The sequence below is a fragment of the Meleagris gallopavo genome, chromosome 2, assembly GCF_000146605.3.
Source record: "Meleagris gallopavo isolate NT-WF06-2002-E0010 breed Aviagen turkey brand Nicholas breeding stock chromosome 2, Turkey_5.1, whole genome shotgun sequence".
In the NCBI taxonomy this organism is placed as follows: Eukaryota; Metazoa; Chordata; class Aves; order Galliformes; family Phasianidae; genus Meleagris; species Meleagris gallopavo.
The window spans coordinates 72,224,162-72,248,430 of NC_015012.2; the positions used below are offsets into that span (position 1 = coordinate 72,224,162).

At 34.8% G+C, this 24,269-nt stretch overlaps 1 long non-coding RNA gene across 1 annotated transcript in view; it reads right to left on the reverse strand.

Moving 5' to 3' along the window:
* Window positions 1–3,058: 3,058 nt before the first annotated feature.
* LOC104909889 overlaps window positions 3,059–24,269 on the reverse strand; it is a 68,632-nt gene continuing 47,421 nt past the window's right edge. Inside the window, exons 2-3 of the long non-coding RNA XR_004158965.1 lie at window positions 16,229–16,446; window positions 3,059–5,356 (exon numbers count right to left, since the gene is read on the reverse strand). This is a non-coding gene — a long non-coding RNA (uncharacterized LOC104909889). The remainder of the gene's footprint in view (window positions 5,357–16,228; window positions 16,447–24,269) is intronic.

Sequence of the window (24,269 nt, forward strand, 5' to 3'; positions counted from 1 at the left end):
TATTGTTTGATGCTTGGCTGAACGTGAGTGTCCAGGTGGCCAAGAAGGCCAATGGCATCCTGGCTTGCATCAGAAATGGTGCTGCCAGCAGGAACAGTGAACTGATTGTCCCCCTGTACTCAGCTCTGGTGAGGCTGCACCTCAAGTACTGTGTCCAGTTTTGGGCACCTCACTGCAAGAAAGACATTGAGGACCTGGAGCGGGTTCAAAGAAGGGCAACAAAGCTGGTGAGGGGTCTGGAGCACAGGCCTTATGAGGAGCAGCTGAAGGAGCTGGGATTGTTCAGTCTGGAGAAGAGGAGGCTCAGGGGAGACCTTATTGCCCTCTATAACTACCTGAAGGGAGGTTGTAGTGAGCTGGAGGTCGGCCTGTTCTCTGGTATAACTGGTGATAGGACTAGAGGGAATGGCTTCAAGCTGCACCAGAGGAGATTTAGACTGGATGTTAGGAAGTACTACTTCTCTGAAGGAGTGGTCAGGCACTGGAATGGGCTGTCCAGGAGGTGGTGGAGTCACCAACCCTGGAAGTGTTCAAGGAAAGTTTGGATTTTGTGTTGAGGGATATGGTTTACTGAGAACTGCTAGTGATGGGTGGATGGTTGGACTGGACTATCTTGTAGGTCTTTTCCAACCTTGGTGTTTCTGTGATTCTGTGATTCTGTGATTCTGTGAAATGAACGACACAGCACTGAAACAAGCTGCCGAAAGAGGTTGTAGAGTCTCCTTTTCTGGAGATACACAAAACCCACCTGGAAACTTTCCTGTGTAACTTCCTGAAGGGAAACTGCTTTAGCACCAGATTCGGTGATCTTCAGTGGTCCATTGCAACACCTACAATTCAGTGATTCTGTGAAATGATCATGGCCTTTCTGAAAGCTCACGTTTTGTGAAAGATTTCAAGGAACCTTAGACTGTGGTTAATGAAACATCAGGGGAATGAATAACAAAAATCTATTAAAATATATTAGTCTCACAGTGTTGCTACCATTAGCATAGATTTTTCAAAACACCTGTCTACTCTTAAGATTCATAATCCTGAGAAGGTCTTAAATTGTAGTCAAACTACGCATATACGTAGTTACAGTGAAATTGATGAGATTTAAATGATAGACATGCATAGATAAATTTTTCACAGAATTCAAAGATATTCACAGAATGGCCAGGATTGGAAGGGACCTCAAGGATCGTGAATCTCCAACCCTCCTGCCACATGCAGGGCCACCAACCTCCCCATTTAATACTAGACCAGACTGCCCAGGGCAACCAATCTGGCCTTGAACACCTCTAGGGATGGGCATCCACAACCTCTCTGGGCAGCCTATTCCAGCACCTCACCACTCTTGTAGTAAAGAACTTCCCCCTGACATCCATCCTAAATCTTCCCTCCCTCAACTTAAAACCCCCTTGTCCTGTTTTGCCTAACTGGAGACCTTAATTTCTATAAATAATGCTAAAATATGTAGGCCACTCCAAAAGTAATGCTTCCTGTTTATATCTACGAAAATGACAACAAACACAAAGAGCACAATAACACGATTTGATGGAGCAAATTCTCAGCTACAAAACATTTTTTTTCAACACAGTCACCACCATTAGCCATTCATTTTTGCCAGCAATAAACAAGAACCTTCATGCCATGCTCCTGAAAAGAGAGGAGAACCACTGCTGATGTTGTTACTGCTGAAACACATCACCCACCACCTCACTGTGCTAACACCCAGTGTTTAGTCTCCATAACCACAGAGCAGGCATTGATGAATGTCAGTGGGTGCTATTTTTTTTTTTCCTCTTTGAGGAATTCATTTGCACATCTTTTCTTCATCTGCAGTTCCATCTCAGATGCCATTTTGTCAGACTGCCCCTCTGCCACCATCTGTCAAACAGCAAAAAAATGTAATGAAATACAGGCGTGAGATTTAACCTCTACTGTCATATCACCAATATCCACCCCTGATGTCATGGGCCTACATAATAAAATAAGAGGTATTACTTTCAGAGCAGCACTCATTGCTCATCTTGCCAACAAATATTTCTTATGTAATCGTGAAAAAAAAATAAGCTGCCATTTCCTCCACAACATGCCCAAGTTATTACAACCTGAGAATTCTGGATGATCTCTTCTTAGGCTAAAATACTTAGCAATGAGCAAACTGTTAAAATATAATAAGAAATATTATAAGATTCATAGATCTTAACAGTAGCACTAGTTTACTACACCTTTGGCTGTCCTTGTGTGACAGCATGAACACAGTTCTCTAAATTTGAAAAAAAAACCACCTCCTCTATCTTTTAGTAAATTTTAAGTGTACATTTGAATTTTGTTATACTTCATTTTAATGTCTTTATAGAAAAAATAAGTGAAAGCTCTAAATGCTTATGTACATTGTTGCTAAGGTTTCAAAACACAAAATGTGGTATTTTCTGGGGCTCAATTACACAATCACTTCTCTAAGTGCTGGATCTTTGATGTTAATCAGCTGTGTTTATAGTAAATAAGGAGAGATAGAAACCTCTGAATGAAAGCCACAAAATTAGTCATACTCAAAGCAACATACAGCAACATCTCTCTGTACCAGTAAATGAAAAATACTCTAGAGATAATTTAAATGGAAGTTTATTGATTTTGTCACAACTTAGGCATACACACAGCTAAAAGTGGATGAGAACTGAAACTTATAGCGGATATATCACCCAATAGCTCATTTGAATGTTACCATAATTCTTTTCTGTTGACCACAGCCAAGGATTAATGATATACATACATGCTTTGTTTAATTTAATTCTTAGCACCTTCAGCACCTTCTTTACATATATACCTATGTAATGGAGTGTTACATAATCTATCTAAGCAGGTAACTAAATCAATTCTGGTTATGAGTAAACACAAAGAGGTATATACGCACATTGCAAGATTGGTAGCTGTCTACATGAGGTACATGAACTGCCCATAGGCCTTCTGAAAGCTCACATTTTGGAAGAACTCAAGGAATCTTAGCCTGTAGTCTAAGTTGTGTAATGGATGATAATTTAAATAATGAATCTTCGTAAATAACTTTTTTTTTTTATATATATCTGCATACAAGGTCAATAATTGTCATCTTACAAAACAACAAGGGAAACATATTTTTGAAACTCTCTGAATATGTTCTATTAAAAACCTCCAGCGTGATATATATCCTTCTCCTTGTGAAAACATAACTCATATTTTGCAATATTTAAAGTTTATAATTTAATCATCAACTTCACTGAACAATTTTGGAAACTGACGTCATTTAGGTTAGTAAAAATATACTGGAATAGCAGTATACTGAGTTCTCTGCCAGGATTTTTGGTACATAGGCCTAGAATCCTCTGAAACTATAAACAGGCAGCCTCTAAGGCATGAATAGCTCCTTCTGGGTTTTAATAGGGCTTCATGTATACTAGCATCTCCGTTCAGCTACAAATTAGCAAACAGTGAGGCTTTTATGACCAAGTACTTAATTCAACAAAGGTAATACAAACATGACAGAATTTGCCTTTTGTGATTCACCTCTATTTTCCAGTCTTCGCTTTTAGACTGACTTTTCATTTCTTTTTATGCAGGTTATCTAAATGGAAATATCTATTTAAAGAGTGGTACAGAATGGCCAAAATTATGTTTACTATATTTTCATGAAAGGTATAATTCTCTACCAGATAAATATCAACTTGTCTTAAAATTATATGAGTAGCTAGATAACTAACTAAGTCGGGCAAACAAGCACCAATAAATCTCTACTCAATGAAAGGTTTAGAAATCTAAGGGAAAAAAGAAGTAATGAACAAATGAGAAATGTATAATGTGATATTATTGTACCTTACATAAAAATGTAGCAGTAAATATAACACTGGTGATGGGAAAAATTGTCATACTTGCAGGGATAAAGTTATCTCTAGATGACAATATGAAGTCTAGACAAAAAAAACAAAAACAAAAACAAAAACAAAAGCAACAAACAAACAAACAAACAAAAAAACACAAAAAAAGAATCTGACAACTTCTGAGTCTTCAGGAAAGAGTTTTAGGTTATAGAAATAGTTTTGCCTTTATCAGGACACAAGCACAACTGAAATTTCCACTGAGTATTGTACACATTCAAAGTGAAAATGAGAAATAATAGTTTTGCAAATTCTAGAAGTCATTATCTGGAGCATATGTATGTATTTTAAGATAGGATTCATTGATGTTTAGCACATGTTGAATTACATGCTAGCACACTCACACTAACTGTGAAACATTCCCTCCCTGTATGAATTAATGACTGGCAGACAAAAGAGAGTTTGAGCTTTTGAACTGTTCATTGGAATTCGTAATACATTACAATTTCCAGTTATGCTTATCGCCTAGTGGAAGGTCACCAGCAAGCATATCGTTGAAATGATCTGATTGAGCATGTTGTTCAGGATATCCCATTTGTGTTTTTTGTTTGTCTTTTTGTTACTTTCCCCACTTGCATTTTTACATTATACATGGTAGCTTTTACCTTGTGTTCATGAGAGAACCAGGTTTATTTTTGTTCTCTTACTCATTATTTGTCATTATTCCTTTTGTCCAGAAGTCTGATCCAATTACCAATGAAGACAATGAAATTTATTCAAAGGTTTTAGTAGGCTTTAAATTAGGCCTGTTTGGAGCTTTGTGTAATTTTACAACAAACACAGTAATCATTAGAACATCTTAAATATTAAATGGAACATTCATTCAAATATGAGAGTGAAGCTGAGTATTCTTATGCTGTTGCTTTTTTCCTGACAATTAGGGAAGGTTAAGCATATTTTAATTTTAGGAAATTTCCTCAATAAATTAATTTTAAAATCTCATCAATAATTAATAGTTAACTTGAAGACATTGTAATTTACGCTGACATCCAGGAGAAAATTTCACAATGTTAACAAATTTGTGTCATCTTCATGAAAGTAAGCCATTTCTCAAAGATTTAAGTCTATGTTCATGGATACACATTCCATTCTGGGTGTGAAATTCAGAAACAGCTGCTGATGAGAAGTATCATACGTGCCGCGGTCATACCTGCTAAGCTTATACATAGCCAGCAAGAAACATCCAAAAAACATGGAAGCGTGTGTGAAAATGTCTTTAAGAATTAGGAAAATGTCTTTAAGAATTAGGAAATTGTCTTTAAGAATTAAGATATTCAATACTTACATAACTGACCACAGGAAAGTAATAATTATTCAAAAATTTCTTCTTAGTTCCCACATGTTAGTTCATAAATATTGCTATAGACTGAAGTTAGTTGTTTTCTGCTGAAAGTCACCAGAATTGTGGAAGTGGCAGTGGAATTTTGCTAGTGTCATATTATCCATATAGAACATGCCTGGGAAGAGAGAGGAGGGAGTTCAAGTTTAGAACTGGTAGAAGAGGTCTCCAGCTTTCATTCTCCATGCAAATGCCTTGAACGATACTGCAACCATCTGGCTCTGGAGTTCTAGTTAGGCTCCTAAGCTACGAATAATAGAAACTTTGGCTGACATAAATTCATTTTACGGCCTTTCTGAAACAAGGATTGTTCTTGTGGGTGTAAGTTCTTCGCTGAATTGTGTGGCTTAATCACCAATAAGTACTGAATCCTGTATACACTAACTCCGCCTACTGATTAACTCAACCTGCCTTTTTTCTGTCAGTAGATTGTCATTGGCCCATTAATTCATTTATTCATTTATTTATTTATGGTAAAAGATAGTGTTTTATGGGCAGTAGGACTACTTATGAATAGAAATTTCATTTTGAGTTCCACAGATAATTTGACTTCCCTTCAAACCCCAGTCTCTATAACTTCAAGAATCCAGATACTGATCTAATGACTTCTCTCTGTAAATACGTGAAATAAGTAATTGCTGTGCTTAATTAACTCTTCCTATATTTGCTCAATTATGCTGACAATCATTTACCCAAGTAAATACTCATTGAAAGAAATACCTATGCCACAAATAGGAATTTACCTTACTCTTGCTATTATGAAAAGTGTAAGAATGAAAGATCTTGAGAAAAAATAAGAGCTGTATTGTAGCCTAAGCACAATTTGAAAATAAAAAATTATGCTATGATGTTGAGAATATTTGGATGCAAATGTAAACAAAAATAAAACTCTCAGTGTTTATATATGGAGCACTGTGGTCTTCATAAAGGGAAATGAATTACTTTTAGTCTAGCTAAAACATCAGCTGAAACATTAATAGTCAAAGGTGAAAGGAATCTGACTATCAGTTGAATAAGGAATAAGTAGTAAATATCTCCTCTGTGTTGCCTAAAACTAGGAAAAGTGCAAAACTTCATGCATCTACTTCTGGAGTTCAAAGCCATCATTTGCTTTTTATGTTTAAACCAACAAGGCTTACAAGAAAGTGGGGGAAGTCTCCCATGGAATTTAAATTCAAATAATTTGCTTTGAAATTGAGTAGAGTACTGTTTCCTAAAGTAAACATTTTGCTCACAGTGATGAGAGATGTGCCCATGCAACCCATACAATTGTATTTTGCTGACTTTTTTAAGGTTCACCAGTGCTTTCATAGGCTAGATACTGTAATGTCCCAGAGTTACCACTTAAAAAGGTACTTTTTAAACAGTATATATGTATAGATGTTTTTGTAGAATTCTTTGAATAAGACATATATCATAGGCATGTAATTACATCTTATGTGATGTTCCAGTCTGTTTTATACACATTGGTTTTTGCTTGAAAAAGCTATCAAAAGTTACTTCTTCTTTCCTACGACATAATCGCAGAAAGAGTCAAAAACTTCATATTCATCTATCAAAGTTCTGAAATGTGTACCTTGGTTTAAACACATAATTGAAATCCACCTGGAAGTAAGATTATATTTAGAACCACATTTTTGTTAAGTACATCTCTGGACATTTGGTGCTCTGTAGCATCTAACCTCAGTCTCTACAAGTATGAATGGTTTGTTTAGCCTTTCTGTACGGAAGAAAAACGATGCATAGACCTGCTAGTGACTCTGAATGCGTGTTGTAAATGTCTGCAGCTGCATGATTTTTAAAGCTTGGCTTATTTTTGCAGCTGATTGAAAGGTACTGCTTGGTTTACAATGCATATCAAATCCAATTAAGGGAATGGAGGTGCTGAAATTATTTCTACGTTGAGATCAAAACTACCTTTGCTAAAACCATGTAATATTTTTGTTTCCAGGAAGCGTAGAACAGAGGCACTTACATGTATTACAAAGAATTTCTTCATGCAATAAATTTTACGCGTTACTTAGTATATTCCTTTTGTTACGTATTTCCATTCATATAGAAGAGAAATAATTGCATAGTGACTAAACCTCGAGGAGAACATCAATTACAGGTATTGAAGAAAACATAACATTGGAATTATGAATAACATCTTCTGTATTTAATGTTACTGTACAGAGCAATTTATTTTGTAGATGAACATCTGCAGACATTTCAATTTATCCATATATAAATGACCTGGCTTATGATTATTGTAATGGCAACAGTTTCAATTAGTTTATTTCACAGTGAATTTGGTAATGATATTTCCTTTCTCTTTAGTGGAAGGCAAAACAACTGCAACAAAACATTAGGTATACCTTTCGTGCATGGAAAAAGAAACAAAGTAAATGGGACATGCTTGTATGCCTGAGGATTTGGGCTTGGCATTTGAATCAGGTGACATGGAAAAGTAAGCAGAATGAGAGATAACATATCTAAAACTTCTCGCACAATGTGAAATCCCCCCTTCATTTCCAATGTTTCCCAGCAACAACAGCAACAGCTCTTGAGTTAATGGACTAAGTAATAAGTCAAAGCAGAACATTTCATTTTTTTATTATTATTTTTTTTAAATAACATTTACAGGAGAAATGCAGAAGGAGAGGAAGGCAAGATAAAGAGATCTTCCTCTGTTAGTTTAATACACTTGTGATTCTCTTAGATATCACAGAGAAAATCTTGATTTAGAAGTATAGATGATAAGGAACAGATGCTCAAAACGGTATGCTTTCCTCAGATGAACCAGGGAGAATTTTCTGCTGCGATAAATAAAAGATATAAGATTAACATTAACTCATGTTTTGCACTCTAGGAACTCTTGGGAGAATTACTAATATTACCAGTAGGAGCAGGGAACTAATGGCATCATATTTTCTTGGGAATGCTGCTGGCAGAATATAGGGAAGAAAACTGATCTATGTTTTCAGTGATCTTCAGATTATTTCTGAAACTTCTGAGAACTCTTTAAGTGAAATGGAAATTAGAAAAGTTAAAATAGTTTTAAAATTTCTATTTAATTCCATCATGTTTTCCCTAATTCTTATCTCTAAAGCAAAACATCTATGTTACTGTACAGAAAGAATTTGTTACAACTGTACATACTGCTGTTTTTATGGGACAAGCCATTCTGTTAGATGAAAATCTACCAAAGTAATTTAGGAACAGTTTCATACTTTTCAGAGAAGAAGATGAACTGCGCTAAAACATATTCATAAGTCTTTCTTCTCTAGAAATTGTATTCCAATCATTACATAATTTCAAATCACTGAATAACTCAGTATAATGTAGTACTCTTTATGTGATAAGAAGCTCATCTGCACTAAAGGAAGAACAGAGAAACGATGATAGGAGTAATTAGATTAATAACCTACCTTGTCTTCTCCTAGGCTTGAAGAGTCCAAGAAAGGCAGTTTAGAACAGGGTCCACAAGAATATAATGAAGTGCAAGAAGAGCAATCCCAGATATAAGTACAATCTGAAGCAAGAGCAGCCCTACTGAGAAGAACTTTGAATTCCGCTGTATTAAAAGCTTGACATGAGTTAACACTGTGCATTTGCAGCCCAGAAAGCCAACAGTATCCTGGGCTGCATCAAAAGAGGGGTAGCCAGCAGGGTGAAGGAGGTGATTATCTGTAAAAGTCTCATCTGGAGTGCTGTGTCCAGGCCTGAGGCCTCTAGTACAGGAAAGATGTGGAGTTGTTGGAATTGATCCAGAAGAGGGCAACAAAAATGATCAGGCTGTAGCACCTCCTATGAAGAAAGGTTGAGGGAGCTGGTTTCAGAGATGGTGGTGAGGTGCTGGCACAGACTGCCCAGGAAGGTTCTGAGGTTCTGGATGCCCCGTCCCTGAAGTTGTTCAAGTCCAGATTGGATGGGACCCTGGGCAATGTGATCTAGTGCCAAATTTAGTGGTTGGCAACATTACCCACAGCAGAGGAGGGGGATGCAGGGGAGAAAGGGATGGGTCTATGAGGTCTGTTCTGAAAATAATGCTTGCTATTTTATTATTTTGGTCCACAATTTCAGAGGTTGATGTTGATGTTATAGTAGTTGAAGAGGCATCTACTGGGTAAAAGAAGAGCCTATTTTATGTTTTTTCTTAAATTGTTGTTTTCAAATTTTTTTTCCAGGAAATTTTGCTGGAATAAAGACATTATGCCCATGAAAAATGCCCGACAAAATAATAAAATATAGTAACCTTTTGCAAACGAAGTAAAGTAAGCAAGTTGTCCGAACTCTTCCTTTTTGGCTCAAAGCTTGTTTTCTGAGGCATTTTTTGTGATAAGAGTGATAAGAGACTTCTCTAGAACATGAGAGGTGGGTGCTGCCATGTGGCAGTCAGCATCATTATGTGGACAATTTTGCATTTGAAAGCATTTTTCTTTGCAGCTGTTTGCCTCCAGAAGAGAGCGCTCAGGAGTGTTTACTGGTGGAAGATCTAGCCTGTGACCAAATAACTTCAGCGTGGCACATGCTGGACACATGATGGTGACTATCTCCTTCTTACTCTCTACAAAGACTCCTTTGTTTAATTTCCTATCTTTTCTATCTTCCCTTCCTCATCTCCGTAGATGACTAGGATTTGTAATAAACTGGTCGAACTAACATCTGATCTCTTGTGTCTTAATCTCAGCATCAGGTATCCATATAGTAAAAGAACCTCCACTCCATCCTATAAATTGGAGCAAGAGAGACACAAGGTAGTTCCATAATCTAAAATAAGGCTTCCTGCTTCACAAATTCTAATTTGCTTTTTATTATTTATTACCTTTGTGGTGGAATATTGTAACCTCCCTGCAAAAACATACACACCTCAGATTTGCTATTTCATGTCAGGCAGCACTAAAGATAAGTGAGGCAGCACATATGTATCAGCTTCCAAATCAATTTATCATATCTTGAGGTTGTTATATCTGTCTTTTTCTAGATATATTCAAAACTGAAACAACATAGCCACCAATGAACTTGAAAGCTGGTACTGAGTGAACAACAGAGACCTCAGTGGCAAGGGAGTTAGCATCTAAAAATTGAATTGTATTGCACTAAATTTAATCTTGTCTCCTCTGTCAAGGCAGTATCAACAGTTCCTATTCCATTCCAAACAGACTTTCTTTGTTTGTAAATTTCTCCAATGAGAGTAAATGCCCTGACTCCTCTGTTTTTCTCTCTTTCTGCCCAAAAGTCTGAATCCCTAGTCCAAAGCACTCAAGTTTTTTTCCTAAGGGTTTCCTGATTTTTCCTATTGCAGTTTACAACCTCTTATGTCCACCATAAATAAATTAAAAAAAGGAAAATTTCTTCATCTGTAACAGCTTATTTTGTGCTTGAGCAATATTATCCTTCTCCCTTTTCTTAGGCTGAACAACACCACGTATTTTATGTAAATTAAAGATAGTGTTTTCCTTCCTCCAACATTAGTGCAACCTGACTATGGGAGATCTCACTTGTTACAATCTTTTTTTCTTTAATTGGCTTGCAATACCATCACGTTAACTGGTGTCAAAAGCCTCCCTTAATTCAAGATGTATAACACAACCCAAAAAATCTGTTAGTTGGTTCTAGAAAGAAGTGTGTTTTCTTAATGTGATTTGTTCTGACAAGTCTACTCTAGCTTCTTATATTTTCTACTTCTCTATAAATTGATTATTTGATTATATGTGTTGGGGTCTTTTTGCAGGGAGGGATTATAATTCTTGAAGTAGTCTCCTTCTTGCATTCTGCATAGCTGTAAATTGAATTTTTGCTTTTTCTGGTCTTTTGGTCCATCTTTCATATCCAGGAATTGATCAAAATGTGCAGTACGTCAAAACAACTTTCACCCCATAATTTAGCATTGCAATAATGTAGAATTTGTGCAGAAACTTACTGAGATTCATCCTTGCTACACTAGATGAGCTAGTTATTTGCTGCTCAAATTTTCCTCTTTCTATACACACAATAAGATCACAGTATATTGCAGGTTTTCTGTTGCTTGTACTTCCTTGTTGATAATTTTTGACATTATTTTTTGATAATAACCTTGTCTGTTTATCATTGTATATAATTAATTGAACATCAGAAAACACCATCAATCAGAAATTCTTCCTCACTTCTAGTAAGAAAATAAAGTACCAAAACAATTTTATGGCCATAAAAATTGATTTGCCTCAGGGCCCTGCAGCTTTCTTTATAGAGTCTATTTGCTGAAAGAAAAAAAAAATGTTTAGAGTCAGTCTGTAATATATACTGTATAATATGTTTCCACAGTATTAAACATGTTTTGGTACTTGTTCAGACCACTCGTGCTGACTGGGGAATTTCAGTTCTGATTTTTTTTTTTGGTAGAACACCAGAATGAAAGATATCCTAATAGACATGCTGAGCCAACATTTCTAACTCAACAGTGTATGTAGGTCAAAAATAGTATCTGAGGCTAGGAATCATGATTAAGGAATCTATGTTCTCTAGTCCATGTGTTCAATGAACCAAGATAATTGATAATATATCTAGTAGCTTTGACTCTCCAGACAAAATGGCTGAAATGCATTTACAGCTGCATTAAAGGTTGTCAGCATTGTTCCAGAGGGAACTTCAAACTCAAATCTTTGGAAAAATAATGAGAATTCAGAATCTTTTAAAAACATATCATTCCTAGGGAAGCTCTTGATAACTATACTTATATTTACATGCAGCATATTTTTAAATATCTTAGTGAAAAGGAAACCAAATTGTTAGAAATTACGGTTATCAATAGTCGTGTTCCTCTCAGATTGTGTATTTGTCAAATGTTACTGAGAGCATAAACTAACGGAAATGTTTCAACTACATATCACACTTGTGACAAATTGTACAGTAAAATCATGCTGAATAGTAAGGTTGGATTTCAAATGTGAAAGTTTCATGTTTTTGGAAAATGTTATGGACTTTTTATTCTGAAGAAACTATGCTTCTTAATTAAAAAAAAAAACACAACAACAAACATTGAATCTTAGGAATATTTTAACTAATACAATTTAGATGGGGAGTTTTGAGGTCTAAAAGCTACTCAGAAACAAGCATTTATAAAACTTCTTGAATATCTGAGTTTTAATCTTTGAGAAATGTTGCTAGCTGACCTTGACAGAAGAAGTTGCTGATATGAAGACATTTCAACACAACAAATAATCAAAATACTGTATAGAAAGAATGGACCTACATGTCCTTTATGTGTTCTCTTTGATGATAACACTCAATATATTGTTTTCCATGAATAGTTTCTGTCTTTCACAAGCTATCAGTGTAAATTAGAAGCTTCCACGTGAAACCAGAGTATATGCATTTTGAAACATTTGAGGACATAGTTTACTTCAGAGTTGTAATTAGTTAATTAGCACTGAAAATTTGGAAATGGGAAACAATATTAGTGACGTTTGAAAGACAGCTGCAAGATGGCAGAAAAAGAACTGGATCAGAAGGAGGATTTATGAAAACATAGTAGAGACATCTGAAATTTTTCCTCTTGTCTTATGTTTTAATTTGAAATGTTTTGAGTTGGAAAAATTCTTATCTGCTCCAAAAAGGAAATGGATCAAAAGAAAGCATCTGTTTACTTTATTTGACCAGCCACTTTCATTATTATCCCCCCAAATATTGTTATTTTTGGTTTTGACAAGTATCCCAATTTTGGGCTTAAAACAATCAGGAATTTATAGAGACTATTTTGTCCTGAGAGGTCAAAGAGGTCAAAATAGAGACTATTTTGTCCTGACCAAAGAGGTCCTGAAATAACCTCTTTGTTTAGTTTTATAAAAATTCGACTCATTTTGAAATGTGAATGAACAAAGGAGGTCTTTTGGACATATTCCAAATGTTGTGAAGATACAAAGGAAAAGAGCAAAGGGAAAAGAAAAAGATGGGAGCATCTTCAGATTTTTTTTTTTAATCTAAAGGCTATTTCTGTTTTATGTGTTTGGTTTTGGCAGAATAATTTGCATATACCCTTTGTTTACTGTCAGAACAATGATTGTTGTGTATGTATGTGTAATGCTAAAGAATAGTTGTTTCCATTTTTGTATGCAAAAAGTCATAAATGATGACTAATTGTAATAGCTTATTTTTTAATATTAGCATTTACAATTCCATGTGCTTGTTGCATGACAATTTTTAACACACAGAATGTTCAATATATTTACACATCCCATGACCTTGTTTCCTGATGATTTTAGAAACATAGCTGCATTTTTTACCATGCATTTAAATGCTAGAAATACTTCTTCGTCCCTTTAAAACATAAATAACTAAATATGCTAAAAGTGATGCAAAGTAAATGTCTGTGCTTTGGGACAGTGGCATAGAAAATGAGAAACACAACAGTCCTAAACAAAAGTATTTAGAGAGTCCTGAGTACCCAGATTTAAGGAAACTACTAATTGAAAATCTTTAAATGCAGTCCAAGAGACAAAAATCAATATTTTCACTTTTTCTGCAAAACTCTTCTTTTATTCCTAACTTACATTTATTATCTTATTTGGTACCCAAGAGTATCCATTGCATCTGCACACAGAAAAAAAATTGCTAAACATATACAAGGAACTGTAATCAAACTGTGCATAATTATTACTGATCCTGCTAGCAGATCGCCACAATTCAGAATATTTTTCATCTTGTTAATTCCTTTATTGAACACACACGACTTCACAATGTTATTTCTCTAGTCTGTGTTATAGAGTCACTATATTATTTCTAGAAACAAGAATTGTGAAACTATCCTTTATGGATGAAAGTGCTATGTCTGTATATTACATAACATGAAAATGCCTTGAAGATATTGAAAAACAGCACGATGTTGTAATGATATTTTTTTTTACATCTTCTATAGCTGAAATGAGAGCATAGACAGCTTGTAGAAGAGTGGCTTCCAGGAGGAGGCTCAGGCATTAGAAAGATCAGGTGGTAGAAAAAGGTTACTGTGTTTCTTGGGTGTGAATCCCAGACTAGCAGTCAGCCACAGTGTACAGAACATATTTCTGTTTTTCATCAGGAGTTTTAGGGATATTCTTTCAGTTTTGTGACCAGACTACAATCTGTTCCTCAAGACAGAGTGCACTATGTGTCCGTGTCCAGATATGGGCAATGGGAAGAGCAGGGACAGCCTTTGTGTGGAGAGACTGGGGCTGCCCTGTGCCAGACACAGCCAGTGTCAACCTTTGTATCTGTTGATAGTTTTCTACTTTCTTTGTAGTTGTCGTGGAAATAAATAGGAGGCATTACTTTCAGAGTGACCTAAATATGTAACACATATATATACTTGGTTCCATATTAACAAAAAGGAAAAAAATCAATTTTACATCATCACAAATATTATCATTTCAGCAATTGTAACAAAGAAATCAAAGATTTCCTTGAGAAAATAAATTCTGTATTTCTGTCCGTGGTCACTGGATGGCTGAACTGAATCCTAAAGAGGCCATTCAGCACTTACATGAAATTGTACCTTCAAATACACAGAATCGTTAATATTTAACTTTTAATATGCTCTAAAGTATTTTTTAGAAATAGGAAAAAACAAAACTATTATTTTTAGACTGCTCTTTTCATGACTATCATATAGATTTTTATTACAATAACTTCAATAGCTGCTCATAAATTATAGAAGTAAGTTTTTATTTGCTAATAGGTAAATCGGGCAATTAAAGCGTATTGGGAGCATTTGTAATTTCATGGAAGGTACTAGTATAGACTTCTGGATGCTACTTCTGGACTTCTCTGATGCTACTAAAAAAGGTAGAATTTTGCACCTGTTATTATGTGCAAATGGAAGCCTTTCTCTGAAAACCTACTTTTGCTTGTTTAAAAATAAAAAGCTTGTAAAGTTCTGGCAATGCTCTGCTCTTTGTGGGTTCATCAGCACATCATTTAAGAATGTCCTTAAAAACCTCAGAAATAAATGGTGATTTTCCTAAGCATTTGGCTGAAATGATAGATGGCATTGCGTTGCTGCGTAATTCACTGCTAAAAAATCGATTCTTAAATTTTTATTTCCTTTAAAAAAAAAAATATTCAGGTCAAATCACCACTGAATTCAATAGGAGCTGTAGTTCTTTATGCAGCACAGGATTTATTCAAAAACAAATTGAAACAGTGTTCTCCATATGCACAGTTATAATGGCTACTGTAATGGATTTCATCGTGACATTTTATCACTCTATTTGAAATACGCAGCCTAATTTTTATAGGTCTCTCTTAAGTTAACTCAATTTTACAACCAGGAAAATTGCTACCTACATAATATTAAATTTGAAAATATCTTGCATAAAATATGATCCATATGCATGGTACTTACTACAGTAAATATTAATCTTTTTGTTACAGGCTACTTGTCACAATTAATTGGAATTGGGAAGTTTACAGGTAAGGATGGTTCAAATATTGAGCACAAACTGTTCTTCTATTTAGAACAAAAAACAAAATTGAGTCAATGAAGTTTCTTGTGAATATTTTGATGCACTTTGTTTGTATAACATTCAGCAGTTAAGAAGTGAGTTTTTACCTTGGAAGTTTTCAGAAATAAATTAATATGTATTGTTAAACCCAAAGGTCATGTGGTCAAGTACATTTTTTGCACAGTTACCAACATCATCCAAAAGAAGTGCAAGTTTGTCATCATAAGGAGAATTGGATAAATATGGACTAGAGAAAAATGGATCAGATGCAGTTGGACTAAATTGTCTTTGAAGGACTTTAAAGGATTTCAAACTTTGTGTGCTTCTCATCTTTTGTGTTCCTCCTGTCCCAGTGTGATTGATGTGGGTGTTGTTGCACCCATTTGCAGGTCTAGCCTGTAGCAAGCATCTCCAAACATGCAGATGCATGAACAACATTAACACAGCCACCACACAGATCAACACAGCCACATGAGAGGCGCCTTAATTAGCAGCCACAATAACACAAGAAGTTCTCACAACTATAAAATACAATGCAGACAGTCCCAGACCTGATGATCAGGATGAAGATTTGCTAACATCACACAGAGATTTGCTGACAGCTGGTTCTGGTCAGTTGGTTTATGCAAGGCTGGACTTCACGCACTTGCTTGTCCTCAGCTTACAGACCCCTCTGGTCCACAGCCTCTCCTCCAGTTGGTGGCACCAAGGCTTTCATGCTGTTTGCCACATGGTCCGGCCTGAAGATTTACTACAGAAAAAGAGTAGACTGCATGCATGTACCATACACACACAAACATAAATACCAGAGAACACACACAGAAAATAGTCAGAAATAAACTACTCAGAGTAAATGTAAATGTAAATGGCATGGACTGTTTTATAAGCATATTGTCAGTTTGCTTACATGTGGGCAGCTCCTTTCCCCACACTCCTCTCCATTTTCCTGTGCTAGTTCTTTTCCAAGTCACCTAGATCTCTCCTTTTTTTGGTTCTTATTTTAAACATCCTATTGTAAACTCAATACAATCTTAGGAAACACCTTAACTATCCCATAATAAATTTGATATACTGAACTTCTTTAAGGCTTAGGGTGATTCCTGATGTCTGGTATTGTCTTTTCTATCTCCTTAGAGGTTATGTGTGTGGCTGTTAAATTTGTTCTTTCTCCTTTGTCTCATCCTTTATGCTAAATAGCCATTAACCAAACACTCTATGAAATCAGATTTCATTCCACTAAAGTGATCTCCCTAAGTTTTCATTTTATGTCTTGATGCGTAAAGTTTAGCAGGCTTTCTCAGTTTTCCTGTTAGTATTCTCTAGCTGCTGGAAATGATTCCCACTGTCTAATATCACATCATGTAAAGAAGTCTCTTCCCCTACTGTTTTAATCCTTGATTTCTTATTGTCATTGTTCTGTCTTTCTAATTTTGATATAAGACTATAAGAACAGATATTTATTTCTCTTCTGTGACCATTTCTTATTTGGTATGCACTCATCATACCTCTCTCTGTTCTTTGTAAAAATAGTCTTTTCAGTGAGTCTTTCCAAATGTGTGTTTTCTTTGACTTTGGTCATTCTTTCTCTCTCTCTCTTTTACATATAGTGTTTCTGAAATAAGTAACGAATAAAAAATACAGGAAACAGGAGATGCAGGTAGCCTTCGCCTTCATTCTCAATTGCTTTATTTTGATATTATTATTCTCTTCAGCTCTGCGCAGACTCTTTCTTGATCTTGCAAAGCCTGTCTAGGAGTTCAAATAATACATAAAAATTTGGATCTTGTGCATAATCGATTTCCCAATGCCACGCAGTAGTGCTTACAGTGTTCCAGCTGATGCCATAATATTGATTTATACAAAAGAACTTTGAAAATCTGTGCTATTTATTGTTTTGCTATTTATGCAAGCTAATGCTTTGTTTCCCCTCAGCCTGCAGTTGTAGATTAAGCAAATATCTCTCAATTAATAAAATGACTAATGGTTCCTTTCTTGAGACAGTTGTAAGCAAGCAACATAAGATTTTCTTCATGTATAGATTGCTTTGGACTTACTTATTCTGGATGTAATTTCCCTCCTCGCTTTACTTACTAATTCTCTCTAACATTTTACTTAACCATCTGGTTTGGATTAACTCAAATAATTTTGTAAACTTCAGATTTTGCTGTTACCTTGCTTGTTACCTGCTAAATGTAATAAGTAATGTGAGATTTAAAATGAAAATGAATGACTTGATAGTGGCCAACACATTAAAACTCTGTTTATCCGTGCATATCAGATTTTAGAGTACAAGTTTACTTAATACTACAAATTTGTAACTGCATTAAATATGTGTAAAAGAATTGGAAAGCCTAATTGTCAGTATTATAATGTAATTTGAATTCCTGAGTTGTCCAATGTAGAAACTAATCTACATAGTTTTTCACATTTTTGTTACTAAATAAAGTTAAGAAATTTGGATGACTGCTCTGGCCAAATGCTTCACAGTTTTGCAGTCGTCATTCTTTATTTTGCTTAAAAGAAATCTGTATTTGAACAATGGTTTACAATATAATACATATTTTTGAATGTCATACCATATCAACCAACTGTAGATTAGCAATCCCTGATCTAACAAAGGGCATTTGTCCTCATCCTTCTATTCACTTTCTATAGTAAAATCTTGCATGGTTGTAGAACTGCCTTTGACAAAATGACTTGGGAAGCCGTTTCCAGTGTGAGATGGCCTTACACTGAACTTGCAGAGAATTGCAATTAAAGATAAATGCATACTTTCACTTGACTTCTCTTGGTGGAATGAAACTTCCAGACTTTGTTTAAATTAAGCATCTCGTCCAGGTGTGCTACCTAATATACCTCTGGAATGAAATTTTATATTACAATATTCATTGTAGGTTCCTGACCCATTTTCTGAAGGTGTTTGTTCTTCCGCTTTTATCAAAGAGAAAGAAAGCCTCTCCAACTTGCTTGCACTATTTTGACTGACAGAAAATGGCATAAATCCTACTTTATCCAACATCTGGGAGAAATCCATAATTATCTAACAATTAAATATTGTATTGAAATGTTTGATTTTAATTTAGAAAACAACTCACAATATTTTTGCAGCAAAACACAAACAAACAAACACGTTTGTGAAAAAGTATATACATTACTGAAGTTAAAAGCAGCTTAGCAATAAGTGACTAACTGCATCTTTCTGCTGATATTAAAGAGCAGTGACAGATGCTCTGCCATATATTCAATCTGTTTCAGTAAATTATAACAGGAAACTGTTGAGATTCTTTTTTAATTACAGAAAGAGAAAAGTCCCTTATTCTCAGACTTTCAAATACTTCAAGACACATCTTCATTTAAAAACTATACTTTTTTTTATTAATGCCTTGTTTAATACTCACCTACTCTTATCATAATGAGTCTGCTACACTAGAGGGTATCCATCTGCACAACTTTTGCAAAACAGCACCATTTAAACACCATGAAAGGAAAGAATTCCATTGCTGTTTCTTAAACAACATCTTTTAAACAATATGAAAAATATTTATATTTTAGCTTTCATGTCCTCTACTATCAGAGAAAATAAATAATCAAGTCTCTCAATGAAAATATAAGGATACTGTCCTTCACAAGGCACTAACTTTAGAAAGTGCATAGCAGAGTTGATTGGTAAAAAACAAGAAAAGTACTGCACAGATATCCCTAAACCTGTAATTACTGTCTTTTTCTTTTTCACATAGTGACAGCAATTAATTAATTTTGCCAGCAAATTGCCATCTTCAACCAAGTGTCTGAGAGTAGAGTCTTGAAAATCTTTTTTGTTCATTTTGGTGTATGCAAAGCAACAATAGACATAGAATACATGTTGGTGGTATATACTCATTATAAAATCTTTTCTCAACTTTTTGTTTTATAGCTGGAAGTTTTAGAGGCCAGAGCACTGCACAGAAATGTTGATAATGGCAGAGGGCTATCAAGCTGTTAAAAGATAAAGTTCTGTTGCAGGACAGCTCTTTTTTTCTTTTTCATCTTCCTTAGTAACATAAGAAACAAGTCAGAGTGCTTAGCCTGGCTTTTGGGTTTTACGTTTTGATACCAGAGCAGATCTGCCTTTCTCTGTTGCATTAAATGTTTGACAGTTACAGAGACCGGATACTAGATTTGATGCATAATTTAATGTGATATTATAAAATGTATATGCTTTATTTGAACGCAGATTTTAAACAAGACAGGGCTGCAGATTTTATTTGGTTTACTGATATATATGTGTAAATCAAATTCAATATCATAATGATTTGTTGTATTCCACTGAATGTGTAGGGAAATCAGAAAAACAATCCTTTTTTTAAGACAGAAGTTCTAAATTATATATATAATCGTTTAAATGATAGTGAGATAGTTTGAACATCTGACTAACACACGCAGGAATGTAAAAATATTCTTTTTTTTGTGCATGAAATTCCTTATATTAGCTGGAATATTTCAGAAAGCAAGCTAAAATAAGACAGAGAAAATACAATGAAATATTAAATGCAAAGGTATGTTATCTCCAAAAACAAAGCATTGTTGAAACGCATTTAATTGGAAAAATTAAGTGATTGTTATGGAATGTATGATATATAAACACACACACTTAGATATGTTTATCAAAATATATATAATTTACCCAGAATAAGATTCCAGTGCTTTTCATTGTCAAGGTAATAATTCAGATTTCAAATTAAGTTAAATTCTGTAATGAGAATAATAAACAATAATGATCTTTCCTAAGTTGCCTTCAGCTTACTAGTGTGATTCAATTTGCCATACAATTACATGGTCTAAGTGAATTTAATGAACGTGTTTAGGGAATGAAGAGTTTCAAAGTTATTCGTTCATAGAGATGTACTTAGTGAACTGTTCATTGCTCACGTGTATTTCCTTGCTCTGTTTTGAGTCATCTTCTTTTATTCATTTTCTATTCTACATTTCTACTAAGGTAAACCAAAGAAGATAAATCAGAAAACAACACCAAAAAATAAAACATAAAAACCAAACCTCTCTACTGAAGCTAATAGCTTCAGAATTCTCTTTAGTCAGCATTTAATATTATTTCTAGTATTTTGATGAGGTGAGCATATGCTTCTTTTGTATCTATTATTTCTTTTACTGCTCATTCATTGAAAGGACAAATACAAACAAACAAACAAACAAACAAAAATCAGTCTCAGCACATTTTTCCTTGCTGACGCTTGTTTTCTTGCTGTCATTTTTTGGAGAAGAAATGGCAAAACAGCAGTGGGATTTCATATTTTACTGAGAAAAGCAGACAAATTAGGAACACGTGAGCAATGGAGAGATCCCTAAAAAAAGTGGGTCAGATTCTATTTGATGTAAGTTGATTTAGGTTTTTTTGGGAGAAAAGGATGTATATCGCTCTGCCTAGCTGAGTATCTGGTCCATACCTTTAAAAGAAACTAGATCTTTATTCATTTACTGTATGCCACAAATTGAGACTGTGAAAAAGGTAGTATTGTATTATTGTCCTTTTCACTGCCAGCAGTAGATTTCACACAGGGGCCTATTCCATCCTAATTAGGACATGCTAGTTTTTAATAAGCGGACTAGAGGTCTGTTGAATTTTCTTTGTTTGTCTGTTGACCTGTAATCATAGTTTTGAGATGTAGAAAAAATATCTGTACTGTTTTCAATGGGATTTTGAGTAAATACTGCATGATTAGATCTCATGGAATGATAAAGATAAGTAAGCTCCACTTGGCTACTGTAAAAGCAAGAAGGCAGCATCAAAAAGCAACTTACTTGCTTTTACAAAATTGATTCATGGCTTGCTGAGGCCAAATGATAGATTCTTAATTCTTCATATATTTCTGTGTAACTTTTCAATTGAAAATAGAATAGTCATACAGTGTTGAGACTGAAATAGCAGGCATACATCTGGAGGTGTTAAATCCCACATTTCATTACCGACAATGTGGAACACACTGGACTGGGATTTAATCTACATTACAGAAAGTGCCTGAACTAAAAAAAAAGAAAAAAAGAAAAAAGAAAAAAAAGAAACTCACTTTCAAAATACTACCCTCATGCAACAAACAAACAAATATACCATAGATGATATGAAGATTGCTCCAAAAGTAATGCCTCCTATTTTATTCTATTGGCCAACAATATCAGAGACAGATGCTGGTTGTATGGCAGTAGATGTTGAACCCTTCTGCCAACATTCTGTTACATTTTGTTTGCTGTGCAACAGATGGAAGCAGAGGAGCAGTCTGACAACATGGTATTTGATACAGAAGTGTGTATGGAAGCAAAGGTGTGTCACTGAATTCCTCCATGCAGAAAAAGTGGCACCTGTCAGCATTCATCAATGCCTGCTGAATGTTTACGGAGCCCACACAGTGGCTGTAATCACAGTGAGGCGATGGGTGATGTGATTCAGCAGTGGCAACAGCAATGTGAAAGACAAACAGCCATGCACACTACAAAATGAAGAGCATCTCAATCAGCTCATCTAGGTGAATTGTCTAATGGTGGTGACTGTGTTGACAAATCATGTTATTGTCATGGTTTCATGATATTTGGTTATCTCTATTAGCGCACTGGGAGTTAAAGAGTTAATTCTCCAGTTCCGGGTACCTGTCCCAGAAGAGGAGAACTACATACCCCAGAGGACATAGCTCTCAGAAAACAGATAAAATCCCTGGCAAAGTCTTCTCCCTTCTGCTCATCCCAACTGCACATCTGGCCTCAGCATTAAAGTAAGGCCTTCAGTTTTTGGACACTCTCATTTAATTCGATTTATTATCTTCAATTCTAAATATATTGTATTATATTGTATTATATTGTGTTACCTTGCATTCTGATATCTCATTTAGTAAATTAGTTTGTTTCTCCTCAGATTGTTGCCACTGTTTTGTTTTAGGCCCATCTCTATCCTTTTCCTTTTTCTGGGGCGCGGATCTGTGGGTGCCTCCACTCCACTAGTCATGGAAACAAGCCGAACCAGCCAGTAAACCGCTGACAGTTCTGTATCTGAAAATTTGATCTATTAAATGGTGTTATTTTGCTCTTTGTATCAATTGTAGTTTCTGTGGAAATAATATAATAATAATATTACTATATAATATTATTATAATATTGTATCATTATTTACTTTCAGAACAACCTATGTCCAAGGAACTTTTGTAATCCTTTCAATAGACATATTTAGCCAGAATGTTTCTTCCTTCTATGGATTTTACAGAGCTTGAACAACAGGTACAAATCTAGGATTCTGAATTTGTATAAATGAGTCAGAATGTTTCCTGGAAACATTTGCACTTTCCTCTCAGTAACATGATTATATTGGATCATATAAATATAGTCTTTTCATCAATCTCTATTGTTCAGCAGTAATGGGATAAGAAGTTTCAAGAGCAAGCCTTTGATATGTTGTTTACTTACTATCGTCTTTATTATAGAGTCCATTTTAATTAAAAATACCTCCACATTTTTCAGAGGGGAAAGATTTTTAAATGTTTTTGGCAAATATTATCCTTTCAGTTACTTTGTGAAGATCATTTAAAGGTTCTATATGAATTCATAGCATTTGTTTTACTAGAAGTATCTCAGATACTCAATCTGCTGAATGCTTTTTTCTGCATAGACCAAAACCAAATATTTGAAAAAATATATTCCTTGCACATAAGTGTTTTGGCTTAGGGATTAATTGAAATTAATATTAGCTATTTAAAAAATAGAAGTGTAATTTCACAGGGCTGTCCAAGCTACCTCCATTCACAATTGGAAAGAAAAATTGACTTAATCTGGGTAATTCAGCCCATTCTAATAAATAAAGGGTGATCTGCCCTCTGAGTTGCCTGTCTTCTCAGTGAACAGTAGCAGCAGCTCAGATAAACAGCCTAGTTGAGAAACCTAGATTTTAGATGACTGCAAGGTAACTGAGATGAATCATGAGGTGACACATTCTCATTCTGTCTTTTGATCTCTTGCTTTTAGAGTTCTGGGAATTACATAGCTTCAGTAACAAAATTCTTTATAGGAGAGAGTTTTTCATTCTCTGATTTTCCCGCTGCTTCATATGTTAATCCATTATTTGAAAATCTCCATCATCTTCCAGAATCCTGTATTAATTTATAGTGTGTGATTTTAATTATAGTTCACATCATTCTCTGGATATAAGACATTTTGTCTACATTCTCATTTTCCCTTGTAACTTATTTTCTGCTGATATTTTAGTTAGCAGAGTACATGTCAGTGCTCGAGTTCTGTTTATGCTAATAGATGAATTCTACTCTCTTAACCTGCTATTTAGAATAGAATATAGTAGAGTTAATTATATTCTGTATGTAATGTAATTCTGAACTCCATGGAATGGAAACAGCATTTGAATTTTCTACAATCTCATCTTTCTTATTTTATTACTTCTGCGGTTTAAACAAATTTAGTTTAGGTGACCTGATGTTCAGAGTTTGTATAAGCAAACAAATTTCAAAATGATGTAGACATCACCTTCATATGTTCTTAGTTATGAGCTAGTTTTCAGTCACAAAAATGGCAGTGACACCTTAAGCCACTGGACATGCAAAAAAA